At 43.3% G+C, this 16,506-nt stretch overlaps 1 protein-coding gene across 2 annotated transcripts in view; it reads right to left on the minus strand.

Annotated features, from left to right (window-relative positions):
- The window catches only part of LOC106806468 (disheveled-associated activator of morphogenesis 1-like), a 65,692-nt gene extending 52,085 nt beyond the window's left edge, over positions 1 to 13,607 (minus strand). The window contains exon 1 of one of the 2 annotated variants that reach the window (XM_014808418.1): positions 13,445 to 13,607. The gene's annotated coding sequence lies outside the window, so the exon portion shown is untranslated. Of the gene's footprint in view, positions 1 to 8,976; positions 9,016 to 13,444 lie in introns of those variants that run through there. The other variant, XM_014808419.1, reaches the window with a different exon arrangement.
- Between the last annotated feature and the right edge of the window lie 2,899 nt (positions 13,608 to 16,506).

The raw sequence follows: 16,506 nt of genomic DNA on the forward strand, positions 1-16,506 counted from the left end.
CATGGCATGGCATGCCATGCCATGCGATGGCTGGATGGATGGATGGATAGATACATAAATAGATAGATAGATAGATAGATAGATTTTGCGGTATTTTCCTTTCAACCAAGTGGTCACCAACTGAGCACTTTTTCCCCTGCTCACTTATAGAATTACGCTCTTTGTTTCTTCCCAAAATGTTTTTTTGTTTCTGTTTTCTTTTCAGTTGCTTGAAATATTTTACTTCAACTGTGTCACCTACATGAAGTTTATATTTTAAGGCACGATTTGGTCGTTGTACGGGTATTAGTCTGCTAGTATATATAAAGTTGTTCAGCCGAATTAGTTCGTACTTGCATAACTAGAGAACTCCGCAGCCTAGAGGAAAACTAAAGATATTTTCAGAATCAGCACGTCTGTGAGGTGGTTCTGGCTGAAACAAAAATGTTAAAAAGTTAAAAAGTTAAAAATTAATAAAAATTCTATTCATTAATAGATGGCAGTGCGTACAGCTTAACATCACGTACGTGTGAATATATGTCGACATCCACTCATAATGATATGGATTAAAGATTCAACTTTTAACACAAGTGTTTTGATTTAAGAAATAACAGAGACGGCAGGAGTCATTGTGCACTTGAGAGAAAGTGCCTGGTATGTGGGGGGGGGGGAGGATGATAGGGGTAGAGGGAGCACATGGAACGAAAGAGAAAGCAGTAAATTGGAGGACGGATGATAGGGCGAAGGGAGAGAAAGACAGAGGGGGGTTGGAAAAATAACACTTGGCCAACAGACCCTGCAAGGTAGATGCATGTATACAGTACGTGCTTGGGGGAAACAGTCAGTCTGCCCTTTTTGAAAGAGCTCAGCTAATCACCAAAGGAAAAGCTGAGTGGCAAGAGCAATTTAATCTGCTGGCCATTCGATTACCGTTAAAAAATATCACAAGCGCTCTCACAAAAACTAGCCTAAATGTCAAACCCGGTACACGCGCGCTTACGCCATGGCGATGTTAGTTTTTTTTTCACTGGACATGGAAGCAAGGATAGAAGATTTAATAGATGATGTAACCTAAGCAAGCAAAAACATTTTTTTAAGTAAAAAAGAACAAACACATTTTGAATAAAACAAGGGCAAACGGAGAAAAAGAAAGAATGAAGATGAAGAGAAATTATAGAAGATATTTTATAGGAAATACTTCACACTTGGGTGCCATAACCATAACCCTCGGTCTACTGTTACATAGATGTAGACATCCTAAAATCTAAACGTGGATCCAAAAATCTAGTCGTGGTTTGGCGAGACAGTAAACGCGCTTTCAAGTGATTGGGGAAGTCAATGTTGCCAGACATACCATCGCTGCCCATGTGGCCAGCCTAATTATATGCTGAATCAATTTTGCAGCTTCCGCCTGCATGGCAACCACACTTACCACAGCAGCAGGAGCAGCAGGAGCGCTGATAATGGATGCAAATTAGTCGTGCACTGCACCTCCCTACCCTGCTAACAAACATGGCATTCAAATTTCAACAGGGCAAGGTGCCCGTCTGATTGTGGTAAGAATCTGGGGCAGTCTGCTACCACATAACTAAATGATTCAATACAGTTCTATACAGAAAGAGGATGTGATGGAAATCTAGAAGACGGGAGCAGAGCGAGCAGCACCACGAGCAGGAGAAGTGGGGACAGCAGCAGCAACAGCAGCTAACAGTGTCACCGAGACATTACACACAACACTGACCTCTTCCTGCAAATCAATTTTCATCTGAGAGTCGTCCAAGCGTCACACGCGCGCATGTACATACACGCCACACACGCTCACACACACACCAGCTCAACAATCATGGCGAGAATTTTTCGGCGCCGGGTCGACATAAAGCGAAATCCCCGGATCTGGCGACGAAAAAAATCTTACTGCATCACAAAAGCCGTATGCGAGTTGCCGACTCCCCGACGGGAGCCCCCCCCCCTCGCCGTCAACTGTGCGCATTCAGACGCCAGCGAGCTCCGACGGAAATGTAAATCAAGCGAGTGAAGTACTCGTGCGTTCAGCGGGAAGCGAGCGGCGTCTTCCCCTTCCCCTTCCCTCTCCCCGGCTAGCATGGCTGGCCGCAGTTCTCGGTAATCTATTATCCCGTAACCCTCGCACACGCCCACAGACAGTAACCCACAAAGGAGGCGACGTGCATCTCGCACCGTCGCATCATCACGTGCGTACGTACGACGCCGCGCGTGATGTCCGGATTCCGGTGAGCTGCTACGCCGAGGCGCCGGCGATGAATCATACGGATGCTGCGCAGGCAGACATTGAGAGAGGGGACAAAGAGTGTCGCACGCCGCACACGCCAGCCAGGCAGGCAGGCAGGCAGGCAGGCAGTCAGACAGTCAGACAGCTGCGGTGGGGGAGGCGCGCAGAGTAAGGTACTCACTTCATCAGATAGACTGCCAGTAGCTCTAGAGCGGAGCTTTACTGCCAGCAGACCTGACCTGACACATACACGCGCACTCGCGTACGCACGCGTGCTCATTCACGCACACGTATATCGTGGATACAAAGTGAAAGTTTCGTCGAAGCTATGGATCTAAAGACCGATATTTCTGACGTTTTATTTTTTCAGGAAAATTCCGCTAACCCTTAAAGTTAATCACTTGCCATAAACCAGTTAGTAATTAGATACGAATAATGAATTACATGCGGTACCGTGAAGAATTTCACATTTGAGATCGGCGACACATTACAGGTGTATACTCCATTTAAATCGCAGCAAGTGTCACGTAAACCACTCGACCAGCACGAACACAGCAACAACTCTACCGGAATATTCTACATTGTCTACTAATAAAATGATCAATTTACGTAATCACGCCCTGAATCTCCTCAAAATTGCCCGAAGAGATTATTGCGCCACTTTTCTAAAATTAAACAGAAAACGACAAGGGGCTCTTATTGGAATAAAATTCCTTTACAATGAGTAGCCGACATATCTGCGTGAAACAGCAGCTACTGTACGCTGATGGCGAATACAGTTAGAGAAAATTAGAGTAATCGACCAATTATGGAATCAATTTTAAACTCCCGAAGCGGTTCATGCGCATCTTTCTAATTTGGTCAGACAAGTGGCCGAGATAAGGCCACCAGGCCGATTGATACAAAAACCGCTCTGTTCAGCAAGGACAGCAATAGCGTGACCACTGACCCTGACGATTTACACATTTACTATTTGAATACTACTACTATATGAAGAATATTACTATTTGAATTATAATTTGAATAAATATTTGAATATGTACCCTGCCCCAACAACCAGCGGCACCCTTACCCTCGCCTCACATCGTGTTACCTCCAAACCGAGTGAAATGAATTCACAGTTTATAAGGATGTGAATCTAAACATACGTTAGTGTTGCCGTTGCCATAGAAACAAACCATGATGACAACTAACTACATGCATTATTTACCCAACTGCTGCCCATGATGAAATCTTCGCTGCTTGTGAGAGACGTAGGGAAACAAAGCAGGTCCCTACAGATTTCAAATATTGGCACACACGCCACACTCTCCTCTCGCCTCGCTCTTTCTCACCCCCCCCCCCCCCCCTCTCCGCATAGCTCTCTCGCCTTCGGCTCCGCTCTCGCTCGTTCTTTCTCACCCCCGTTCTCTCTCCCTGCCGCTCGCTCTCTCTCTCATCTCTCGCTCTCCTTCTCTCTCTCTGTTCTCTCTGTCTCTCTCCCTCTCTACCCTCTCTTTCTCTCCTCTGCTGCATCTCTCTGCATCGTCCTTTCTCTCTCTCTCTCTCTCTCTCTCTCTCTCTTCTCTTCTCTCTCTCTCTCTGCTCTCTCTCTGCTCCTCTCTCGCTCATCTCTGGCTCTCTCTCTCTCTCTCTCTCTCTCTCTCTTCTCTCTTCTTCGCCCAGTTCTCTTCTCGCTCTCTCTCTCTACCTGCTGCTTCTTTCTCGGCTCTCTTCTTGCATCTCTCCTGTAGTCCTACTCGTAATAAAATGTTTTTTCTTCTCTGCATATTACGGTACTCTACGTGCGAGTTGTGATGGCTCGGGGACCGAATAAGTGCTAGAACCTGCCAATACAACCAGTTCGCGCTATGGTGCGGGATACATTAGTGTAGGTTAGCATAAATAATAGACAGACACCGAGGTGTACAGCTTACGTTACAACAAATAATATATATTATTTCTTATCTGCATATCTGCCTTATCTGCCATTGTGGTCTTGGGCTAACGGAAGCGCCGTTTATATTCTTCGAATTACTTTTCTAATCACCTTCTTTCCAAACGCGCGTCTATTTGTTTATTAATTTCGATCAATTTCCCTTCATTACAGCTCTCTCTCTCTCTCTCTCTCCTCTCTCTCTCTCTCTGCTCTCTTTCTTCTCTCTCTGCTCTTCTCTCTCTCTCTCTCTCTCTCTCTCTCTCTCTCTCTCTCTCTCTCTCTCTCTCTCTCTCTCTCTCTCTCTCTCTCTCTACCCTGTTCTATACCGGTGTGACACCTTGAGCTATAATTATGTTCTAACGACCGACTGAATCCTCGAAAAAATGTCGCGCACCGGGTGTGAGTTCGGGTGCTCGTGGGAAGTTCACACAATGACCTTCGCTTGCTGGCGGCGCTTCTGGGCATTCGCGTAATCCCCCCTCCCTCTCTCCCTCCTCCCCTTCCACAGTCATCAATACCGTTTGCACATGAGGGGGCTGGAGACTCTCAAGAAGCATCAGAGTGAGTGAGGCAGCGCGATGTGATTACGTTAAACAGACACGCAGTGTTATTATACATACACGCGAGCATACGAGCACAGCTGTACGCACGCCCACGTGAATGATCTCCACGCGTAAAATTCTCGTAGAAATTGTGAACATCGGGAACATTCAACTGGAATACGTACATAAATACGCAGAAAATCCATCTGCGGCAGCGCGTGTTTGTATGTCTAAGTGACTATGTGTAAAGTAATAACACGTGGACGTCGGATCGGCTTGGAAATACTGTACTCGACGCTTGTAAAAACAAACCCACGTTGACTTTTCAAAAACTGTTACATCTTCACAGTATGTTCCATCTGTTAAGTAAGATATGCAAAGTACGCCCAGAAATGATCCTCCCGTAAACAGGTTTTGCGTACACACGGGACACTACACCAATATGATATCAAGATAATATCTCTGTTTGTCTTTTCCTAGATCGCTTCCTCGCTGTCGTGTTTATAATCTGTCGCCTCGGTTATTTACGAAAATTGGCGAAGCAAAATAACAGTAGCCAGACATCTGACACAAATACACAGTCATGCCTGCTGATTTTTCACAACCTTTGCCCTCGTATATCATATTATATTTCCCTGTAGGATCCCCACAGATGGCATGGCGTTAGGTCGGAGTAGTGGTCACTGGCTACTGTAGGTAACCATAGCAATATTATATTAAATTTACTAGCGATGCACAGCATCTGCTTTTTAGACGGGTTTCATTATGGCGAACAATTTCTAAACGCCGTGGAAAATTACTGTGGTGTGATGAGTATGGGGTAAATGATATGGACAGTTATAAAACGATTAATTTAATGTCATTCAGCATCACTGCCACAAGTTACAACACGCATCTGAGCAGACGCCCCCATTATTGGCTATTACGCATTATTACCGTAAACAATGCCGGTACTAATAAAATACATGTAGGCAGATGAGCTTCCTAATTGATGGAGAAAAAAAAACTGATTGATGTCTATAAAAGCGCTCCTCAAAAAGTTTCGATATACAGTCACTGGCAATTTTAACTCAAACTACTAATCAAATCGTTGATCGCATTAAAAACCTATTATCAGCTCAAAAAAGTCCTTCGCGTTTGAACAGGTACAGTTATTGAGAATCTACTTCGAGTAAACACTGTTCATCCTCACACCCACACGTGGTGATCTGGACAGAATGGCTGTGATCTGGGCGTAACATCTGCCATGTGGGGTGGTTATTTATGGGCCCAGCCGCGCGGTTATGGATATACCGGTGAGATTAGTTCGGTTAAATCGTTTATAGGTGGAGTTTTCAGCAGAGAGCTGCAAGCATATATACTGATACAACCCCCACCCACACTGCCTTCCACACAAACACGCGCGCACATACACAAAAACCCGCCCACACGTACACTCACACACACACACACGCACGCACGCACGCACGCACGCACACACACACACACACATTATCATAAACTATAACACATGCTGTAATTTGTCTGCACCTCAGATGTGCCTGTACGTAAATTCGTTTTGTGCTCGTGCACACATTGTCACTGCTATCCGGTAAGCACTGGCTCTACAGTCACTGTCCATCGAGCCGCTATTATCATTGTCAATTCTAAGCATGCAAGTGGTATTTACATACACTATAATTCTCTAACACAATAATCTCGTAGAGTGCGACAATGATGATCATAATACCCATAGCAAATTAGCATAGGGCTGCAGGTGCAACCATCCACACACGCACGCACCCAACATTCACGTATGTTCAAACGCCACTCGAATTATTACTTTATAAAATGTACTCGCAAAATGTATAAGTATGACGCATTCTTACCTAATGTGTACTTATTCGCTGGTCATTGCAGTCATCGGCTTCTGAACTTCGGATAACTACCACGACAGACATCACAATCGTTCACCCTCATCAATAGTTTCTGACTTGAAGTCCTCAATCAATATATTCACACTGTTTCCATATATAGTATCCTCCTGCCTGTGCATATACGGAAACTGTACAGATATAGTGCGGGGCACTCCTTCAGCCAGCCATGCAAAAACTGGGTGGCATCCGGACTTAATTCTGAGGCATTAATCATTCTTCATTTCGTCATTCAATGCGATCATACCGCCTGAGGAAGTATGACGAAGACACGGACACGCGTTCTGAAACCGTTACTGCTCGGTCGCCTACCTCACAGGACAAGCGTGAGGGAGAGTGGGAGAGAGAAAGATAGAGTGTGAGAAAGAAACAGAAAGGCAGTAAAGGGGAAAGAGAGAGAGAGAGATAGAAAGAGGAGAGGGAGAGGGAGGGGAGAGGGAGTAAAAAAGAACGAGAAAGAGGGAGGAAGAAGGGTGTGTGTGTGTGTGTGAGAGAGAGCGCGCGCGAGAGTGAGAAAAAGAACGTGAAAGAGAGAGGGGGGCGAGGGGAGATTAAATGAGCAGGAAAGAGGAGAACATGAGACGAGAGTGGGGAAGGAAACCGCCATCTATTTCACGCATAAATGCGCATGGAGCAGCAGCCGTAACGATTTCTGAAGTTTCTGCGAAGGCAGGCAGTGACGGGCATTAATGGAAATCATGAATTCAGACGTTCGTTCAAAACTCTAAGTCATCACGTACGCAGCATTGAATCGGGGCGAAAATATATGCGTGCTCTAACACAGATTTACACTCCTACGTGATTTATAAAGCTGTGCATAAGCAATACGTATTCAGATTATGACGATATAAATAAGTTAAAGCGCGAGCCGCTGATGTCAGCGCGCGTATACTTTTTTACAAGCGAGAAGTCGAAGAGATTTCCCTCAAGGTTTTCGTCTAGTAGACAGCTATACGCAGTATGCAACTAACGATCGCACTCGCTACTCATCCACTTTACATACCCACACACTCAGTAAAACATAATTCTACATAATAAACCCCCTAATTCAAAAACATTCAAATCTGCTACATAGCAATCTTAAATAACAGTGTGGTTAGTGGCGCATGGATGAAAGGACACGTTTTTTTGGCATCAGTGTCCCCACGGATGGAGCTCGGACCACACAATCGTGATTTGCATGCTTGCAAATCATCATGGCAACGCGGTAAGTGCGACCAGCCTATTGAGACATTAATCATCGACAAGCGGGCAAGAGCTTCGTGTGCAATACGGCACGTATCCGCATCTCTCTCTCTCCCCCCCCCTCCCCTCTCTCTCTCTCGCTCTCTCTCTCTCTACATCTATCCCTCGCTCTCTCTCTCTCACACACACACACACACACTCTCTCTCTCTCTCTCGCGCGCGCGCTCCCTCTACGTGCACAAACAGCGTCCATGGCCCATACCTAATTCGCAGCTTATATTCACCGAAAAAATGCAATTAGAGCAGCCGTATTTGCACGCGCGCTCGGTAGCTTTCTCTCGCCTATATCCGTCCCCGTCAGACTCACACGTAGTTCTTCGCGTGGATGAGCCTGGCCGCACATGCTCCCGAATGCTTTCTCGAAACTACGAGATCGGCACGGTTTCCGAATCGCATATCTATCTATGTACGGCGAAACCAGTGCGCGATTGGGAAGTCTATACGAATTCTGTCTGGAACTGCGACCTAATCCAGATGTTCACTGAGACGTCTTCGTACTTTTCGAGCTCGGCATTGTTACAAACACGCAGAGATGCTTCTGAACGGTTTAGTAGGTGCATCTAAATCTATCTGCCCACCCCTGCGCATACACACGTTCACGAATTATTCACCCATCTACGGTGTTCCGATGTGAGGTGTTCTTCTCCTCAGACGGCCACCCGTGCTACGCACACAAATCGCTGCTCCTGCAATTTTCTTCCGGTCAGAAAATCAATTCTCCGTTTGCCGTTCACAGTTCGCCAACATAGAAATCTGCGTCTTATTGAACGCGCGTGGGTATTTACTGAGATTGAGACTGAGAGCCAGGAACTAAGTCCTTTGCGCCGTGATTCTGTCTGAGCTGCGCGATAGAGCCGGGCAACCGAGTTTATTCGCTGCACGACGATTCCTCTAGGTTCCTAGACAGAGAGCATTGTGGGGGTTAATGGGCGGATTTGGGTGCTATTGACATCTACCATGACCCTACCTAGTACAGCATATAAACGGAGGTATAACAAACTATATTTTTTGCGTAGTATTCTACAATCAGTAAACAAATAGTCTGCAAGGATGATATCCGATTACATTTACAGCATAACTGCTTTATTCAGTTTCCATTATATGCATGAACATATCTGTATACAAACATACCTTACCATGAGCCCTCGTTGCAATATCGTTAGCTAGCTATCACACGGTACCTAAGAACGCTGGCTCTGGGAAAGACACACACTGACTCAGCGACTGCACCCATGACAGAGGCACATCGCTGCCCACTGACAGAGCGAGCAAGCCGATAAACGGTGCATAGACAAAGAAAAAACTGCCAGAACAAGTTTCTCCTGACACAGTTCTCTCTCGGAACGCTAACATTGTTTTCTGGCCGAAGTTAGAACGGCAAATGTAAACAGAGAGCGGCAACATCATTGAACATGTGACCCGCTCGACTGCTAGTCAGCACAGACCCCCCTACGATGTTTGTTTGCAGAGTGACCACAGTGTTGACCACTGGTGTTGCTCATCTAGACTTCTTAGAGGGCCGTGCCAGGAAGTTGGCTGTTAACTGCTGTGAACCACACTGTCCAGCATTGACAACGATGACCAGTAACTCAATACACTTGTGTGCACACTAACAGTGGTTGATGAGTCACTTCCATCACCATCATCATCATCATCATCATCATCATCATCATCATCATCATCATCATCACCATCACCAGTCATCATCATCATTATCTTCACCTCACCACATCTTCACGCTGACCATCACTTACACTAGTTCAATTAATTCATGATGAAATTAAAAATTACAATATGAAGACTCTCAAAGACCGTTAACTGTAATTTAACTCTTTATGTACCTTGAATATGTTTCATTACGACTTGGAAACTGAATATCTACAACAACTTGAATTCTACTACATAGGGTTTCAAGAGAGGATATGTTACATTCAGTTTATTCGTGTACTCGTGTTTCGTGTACACACACTTGCACGCACGATGGTCACATGATTTGGAAGGCTTTGCAGGTGGGGCAATAATTCCGGAATTGTACTCACACGCATCGGTCACAGATACTACACAAAAACCCATAAATCACCCATACTAGTATTACTACATCATTATATGACCCAAATGTAGAGAAGGGAGAGGTGTAACCAAAACAGCCGCACTCCTTAGTCCTAACACAAAGAGTCACAGATTGAACCTGCCCCACGCCAGTACTCAAAGTAAGAATTTCATATGTCATCAAGGCAACAGAAACAAATAGCAGCTCTCATGAACACCTTCCTCCGCATATAAGAAACCTAAGTTGACATTTCTACTATGCTGCTATACATCGCTGCAAGCGTATGTCAATAAAATTGCACTTCTTCCACGCACTCCCACTAAATCAGACTGAATCTTTTCCAAAACATTGCAGAGGCTTCCTGTTAGAAGGTCGTTACCATCAAAGTGGAGCCTGCCTCGCACTTTCGATATATGCTATTTTTGTCCATGGCAACACGAATTTAGGCGCAGCAGCGACCATTGAGTATAAGCAGAGCGCATAGCACTTGGTGCTTCACAGTGATTCTTGTCCCTCGAATTAATTACTCAACAACGAACCATAATTGCACGATTAAATAGCACTCAAACCTTTTCTCCCTACACACGTCTTACAGTCAAGTAGGGTCCAACAAACCATTCACGCGAGTAACGTTGACAATTAACAAGAAACAATTTTAGTGACTGGTTTGCTGGAGAATTTGGTCACAATAGATATTGCCCCAAGCCACACGGGGGTGTGGCCAACTCTTTCTGCACTCGGTAGCCTACGTCAGGCACTTTCTCACTTTCCTGCGTCAGTAGTAAGCTTTATATTGATGGACTACTACTACAGTGTGTCTATAATAATTTAACCCCCAGTAGCAAAGCGAACGTTGCAGGCCTAATTAGATGTAGCTCAGTACAGTTTTATTTTTTGGCCAAGTAAATATACATCATTTGCGGTGCGTAAATCGATGAAATGCTGTACAGATGAAGTGTGGCTTTTCGTATAAAATCAGCAACGTTTCCAAAAGAATAATCGTTGCTCGAGAAACGTATACCATGACAAAATTAAGTTTATAATATACGTGCATTATACAACCTGTACAAGAAATATCGTAAAAAAAACGTTGATTTATGCTAAACAAGATAAACTAGACTGTAACTGCGATTTTCTAAAGCACTGCCAGACGTAACATTTTTATCGTTGCACACTGATTTACTGGCGACATAGCATCCATACTGTCCAAATTGCAAACGATTGTGAAAATTATTTGGCACAATGCCAATGGGCTGCCCATGATGAATGGGGAATGGGGTCTCTCAGGACCCCCCTTGGAAAAGCGATAATTTGCAGGTGGAGCAGAAGGAGGGGGTCATTTCAGATGTGGCCGAGCGGTAAATAGCTGCCGGGCTAGCTGCCGAGTCCATGTATACATTACTGAATAGACCAATCTCTGAGCTGGTTATGGCATACGCTAGCACGTAGTCAGTCAGCCAGCCATTCATTGCTGGGATGTGCACACTGGGAGACTTGTCCATACACAAATACAGAGCCTGCAGTGGCCTTGAAATTTCAGCATCGTTGGAGACGGGGTGTGGGCTGGTTAACACTTCTGGCTCGAATTACATATGATGTACAAGTATACCCGCCCATATCTACACGCCTGTTTTACATATAGGCTGCAGCTGAATTATTTAAAAAAAATTATGCCATCACAAGTTATAGACCCGTGTGGAAAACTATAATAGGCCGGGTGCACAAAATTTTGTGTGCTTGTATTTTTAATCACTTGGTCAGCCATAAATGAGAATAACCTAGTAATACTAATAGGTCATTCGTATACACCTCGATCTGTCCGTCTAATACCATCACCTAGAAAGACTACAATGCAGACGAATTGGGAGTCAACGAATAGGAAATTAGTTAAATCCTAAAATCTATTATCCTAGAATGAGGCACGGGGGGGGTCTAAATAATGTTCTTCTAATTTTCAGAAGAATGCATATATGTGCTGGTGGAAATGTGACAATAACAATGACAACTATAGCTTATAATGTTCATTCCCAAGCAAGGATCACATTGTTGATTGTTGAGGCAGTATTTTTTTTATGTTACTTAGCAATATTTAAAAACATCATTAATTGTAATCACCTGTTGTAATCTAGTAAAAAGCCAGACAAGGCAGACAGATGCCTGAAGCTGTACTATATACACACTATAGTTGCATGAATCAGGAAAACGGCACACTATAATTATTTAAAGTGGCTAGGATGGAAAACACAACTCATGCAGTTGATAATTCAATTCTATCAATTAATTTGAATTAATGGCAGGCATATTATAAAAAAAAGACAAAGAAATTTAATATAATGTTCTTGTCCATTCACGCTAAGATCCATTGGAATACATTTTCCATGCCGTTTGAAAGCATGGTGTACATAACTTTGATTAATCATGGTGTACATAACATAGCTACGCACTGTATATATCTTTCATTAATCTGCCTCGCTACACACGTATGTATCCATAAAGAGCTAGATTGAAAAAGACACTCTGTGATTATTTCCATCACTTGCAAGTTGCATGTATCTTCCATGTATGCTGTACTCGTATACCACATTGATACCTGCAATTTCACTTGTAAAATAATACAAAATAAAAACAAAGCAAATACAAAATAAAGCAATAAAAACAAAACAAATACAAAATAAAGCAAAACCGTTAAAGTAGATTTTCTCTATGATACTGTATCATACTAGTAAGAATACCTAGAAGTTACTACCTAGTACATACTACCTAGAAGTTATAACTTCAGCACGAAGGGTCGTTGTCGTAACAGGTACTACAGATATGTACCCGAGGTAGTTTTAGGTTGTTTAGTATTATGTTTATATTTTTATATGAGGTGTGTTTAGGGTTAGGGTTAGGGTTAGAGTTAGGGTTAGGGTTAGTGTTAGGGTACACTTCTGTAGTACAAGTCTGGTACACTTTGTGTATACATATATGTACCTCGGGTACATATCTGTAGTACCTGTTACGACAACGACCCCTTGAGCATAACTTCATGGTGGAAAAACTTCACCAGGGCCTTCAGAAGATGTCATGACGTGTTAGGAGTTCGTCTAAATTTGCTAACCCAACCAATGCAGGAAGATATCTAAACATACAAATAAAACATACTATATTGTGTACATAACAGCATGGTTGAGTGAAAACTAAATGGGAATGGGTTAATCGCATAATACAAATAATTTGATCTGGCTTCGTCAGTAAGTCGCCTGAGCAAAACCAAATTCGGGCTAGTAATACTAAAAGGATATTCAAAAGGATTAATAAGTGAATCTCTCACAATGCTAAGTGATAATGTAACTCATGGAAGCTCATCATATTCGTAGGCACGTACTCGTGCAGCCGCTGCGACTGCTGGTGCCACTCAGTCAGCATCACTGACTCATTTCCTTCTCGGCAGCAGATGCCGGGAATTGAGCAATTTTCATCGCCGCCCTTTTCTTGCCTGAGCTGTGTACCATGTGCGTCGTTATTTACCCATCGTAATATATCATTATGTGTAGCGAACACACTTACCTTAAGGCGGACTCTGTGATTTCCTCATCTGTTTGAGGGTTTCGTTGATAATTCTCCTGTTTTCGAATGCACAGTTCTCACGACATCTCTTTCATTACAAACAAACAGTGGATGCTGCTGTCGTGTATTTTCGTCAATCGTCGGCTACCCGATCACTTGTATCGGCGATTATCATCGCCATATTACTGCATAGTGCCGCCATCTAGTGTTCGTAGTTGTCAACGTATTTTAGTACCTTTGTCGCGCTCACTGATCTCGATGGTTAGAATATCGAATATCGCACTATACTCATTCGCATAGTTGTTTCGGGGTATAAGAAAATGTTTTAATAATACTATACATTCACTATTACACGAATTGAAAAAACTCTTAACCCTAGACGCAATAAAATATCGAGGTTATTTGTTTAGTGAATGCATTTAAGAACATACCAATCAATGAAAGATGCATGGTGAGCTAGATTAACAATAAGAAAATAAACAAATGGCTCGAGTTAAATTTTCTGAAGAAAGCGTGACTGTTCGGTCGACGGTAAATATATAACAATACGGAACCTAAATTTTGTTAAACCAAATAACTAGAATGACTACAAAAACTAATTAGAAAATGAGGACTGGGACGCGAAATTATGGGTAAGCCAATAGGAATTTTTTGATATTACGAATGCGTGAAGAACTTTCGATTCTATCGAAGAACTTTCGATTCTATCGAAGAACTTCGAAGAACTTTCGAAGAACTTTCAATTCTATGTAAGAGCCGCAAAGGCTTGCTCCCACCGCCTTCGCTGTCTTATCATAGATATATATAATGAATTCTCGCGCAGAAATTCTTACATTATCATCTCACATTATCTATCTTCATGTTTGTGTTAGTATACAACAATATTATACACTCACGTTAATTCTCTTTTGAAGATATCGATCCAGTAAGACTGGTTTTACGTCTCACCACTTCATTCAAACATATAGATATGTGAATTAGGGGTGCACGTGTGCGGTCGTGTATGCTCGCGTGCGTGCGTGCGGCGATCTCCTCGTGCTTACATCTATACATATAGCAAAGAGTCTGGGAAACTAGAAACGCAAGGGCTACTGTTTGCGGACGGTTTACTGTTAATAATTGTAATTGTTGTTTTGTGCATTTGCCAATCAACCACACATACAATTTCACTTTGCTCTGTATAATAAATCATAAGACTATATATTTCTATAATTGGGTTATTCAAGATTAAATGGATATGTCCCATATATATTAATGTATGTGTTATATTAATACCTCCTATATATTAATGTCTGGGTATTGCAGCACGTTCGCAACGAGTAGCGGCGGAAGCAGCTAGCAAGTCGACCAGAACGATAGCTTCATTGATACAGTGACACAATACCTAATCAGGCTAGTGCGTGGACATCAAGTGCCCGTGGTTCATATTTGCGTAACAAGATGCCTATATGCATTGTTCAATATTTCGTGATTTATGTGATGCGAGTGCAAGTGTTATAGTGTTATAGTGTTATGGTTATAGTTAGTGCGCGCGCACGTGCGCACGCGCGTAAAAATTGGGTGAGTGCGTGCATGAGCGCGTGCGGAGTGCGCGTGTGTACGCATGCGCGCACGTGTAGTGACTGTCTACCGCATCTATAGTAATGCATGGTAATGCCAAACACATCAATATGTAAATTTTTTGATTGAGTTATGCGCTAGTTTACCACCAGGTGGCTCGCGGCATTTTTGGAGAATGATCATTCGTTACCGTGTAATTACGATGGGTAACTCCACTTTATCTTAAGATTTCGAGTAACACGTACGGGTTTCAGCAATGACTTACGGATTGGATCAGGTGACAGAGTCTCAAGTCGGCCGATGTATTTCCCTCCATCAGCAGGAAAAAGCCCGGTCACGCTGAGTGAGCTAGCGCCGCCTATGCTCGAGCTGAGAGTAGTCGTAGAGGCGAGAATCTGCCGCTTGTCGTCGCGGTGGGCGGACGACATCGTGACGTCACCAGCTGCTTTCCTCGTTTGATATTGTACGAAGCCCTTTAGGTTCTCAGCATACGGAGACATAACCACCGTGCAATGTCACTGACAAGCCCGACAGAGGGCGCGCGCTGTCACGGAGGCTGGTGCGGCACATCTGTCGTCAATGTATTGCTTTTGTCACAAGTGATTCTGTCGCTGTATGGCCGTTTTTCTAATTCCGACGCACCAACCTTTGGCACTGTTGCTTCAAGTTAGGCTCCTGACGTGACCCTCCTCAAGTGACGCCACGTTATGCATTGGTTTCCGGGCACAACCGCCGTTTTACCATCTGCTGTCCTGTGCGTCCTGTGCTGATAGTGTTATTAGTAGAAGTCACTGCCGCTTCCTTGCCTTGTTGATTTCACCTTAATGTTTCTGCAGTTTATATCATGAAGTATTGGTCGAAGAAGATGGTCTAAAATTCGAGAGAGAGAAAATTTGCCACAAACTGAGAAACAATATCGGCATATGCCTCAATTAGGGTTTCATTTGTGAAAACTCGTGAACACAATGTGTTTTTTTTTTCGTATTTTTTCGGATTATGTATGTTTGTTGGCTCAGTTTCCAACAGCATCCGTGAATACACTGAGTACACAGTAAAAGTTGGAGTGCTAGTTGTGATATCATGGTCATTGACATGATTAATTGCTGTATGTTGTTTGAACAGATCTCGTTTGTTTCCCGGCCGACACTAATGAGGAAACATTCGCCGGACAAACACTGAGAAGATAAATCGACGCTGCTCGCGTAACAAATGAGCATACTACGGTGCCTCACGACAGTATAGTTTTGCCAATAATTAAAACCCTACTGTAGAATAGACGTTTACAGTCAGCGAAAATATTAAACAAAAATAAATATATATGTACTTGTCCCCCTTCTCCCTCGTTCTCTCTTTCTTTCTTTCTTTCTCTCTCGCTATATGTTATGTATATATATATATATATAATATGCGAAAATATTAAACAAAAATAAATATATATGTACTTGTCCCCCTTCTCCCTCGTTCTCTCTTTCTTTCTTTCTTTCTCTCTCGCTATATGTTAT

The sequence above is a fragment of the Priapulus caudatus genome, unplaced genomic scaffold, assembly GCF_000485595.1.
Source record: "Priapulus caudatus unplaced genomic scaffold, Priapulus_caudatus-5.0.1 Scaffold162, whole genome shotgun sequence".
NCBI classification, from domain to species: Eukaryota; Metazoa; Priapulida; class Priapulimorpha; order Priapulimorphida; family Priapulidae; genus Priapulus; species Priapulus caudatus.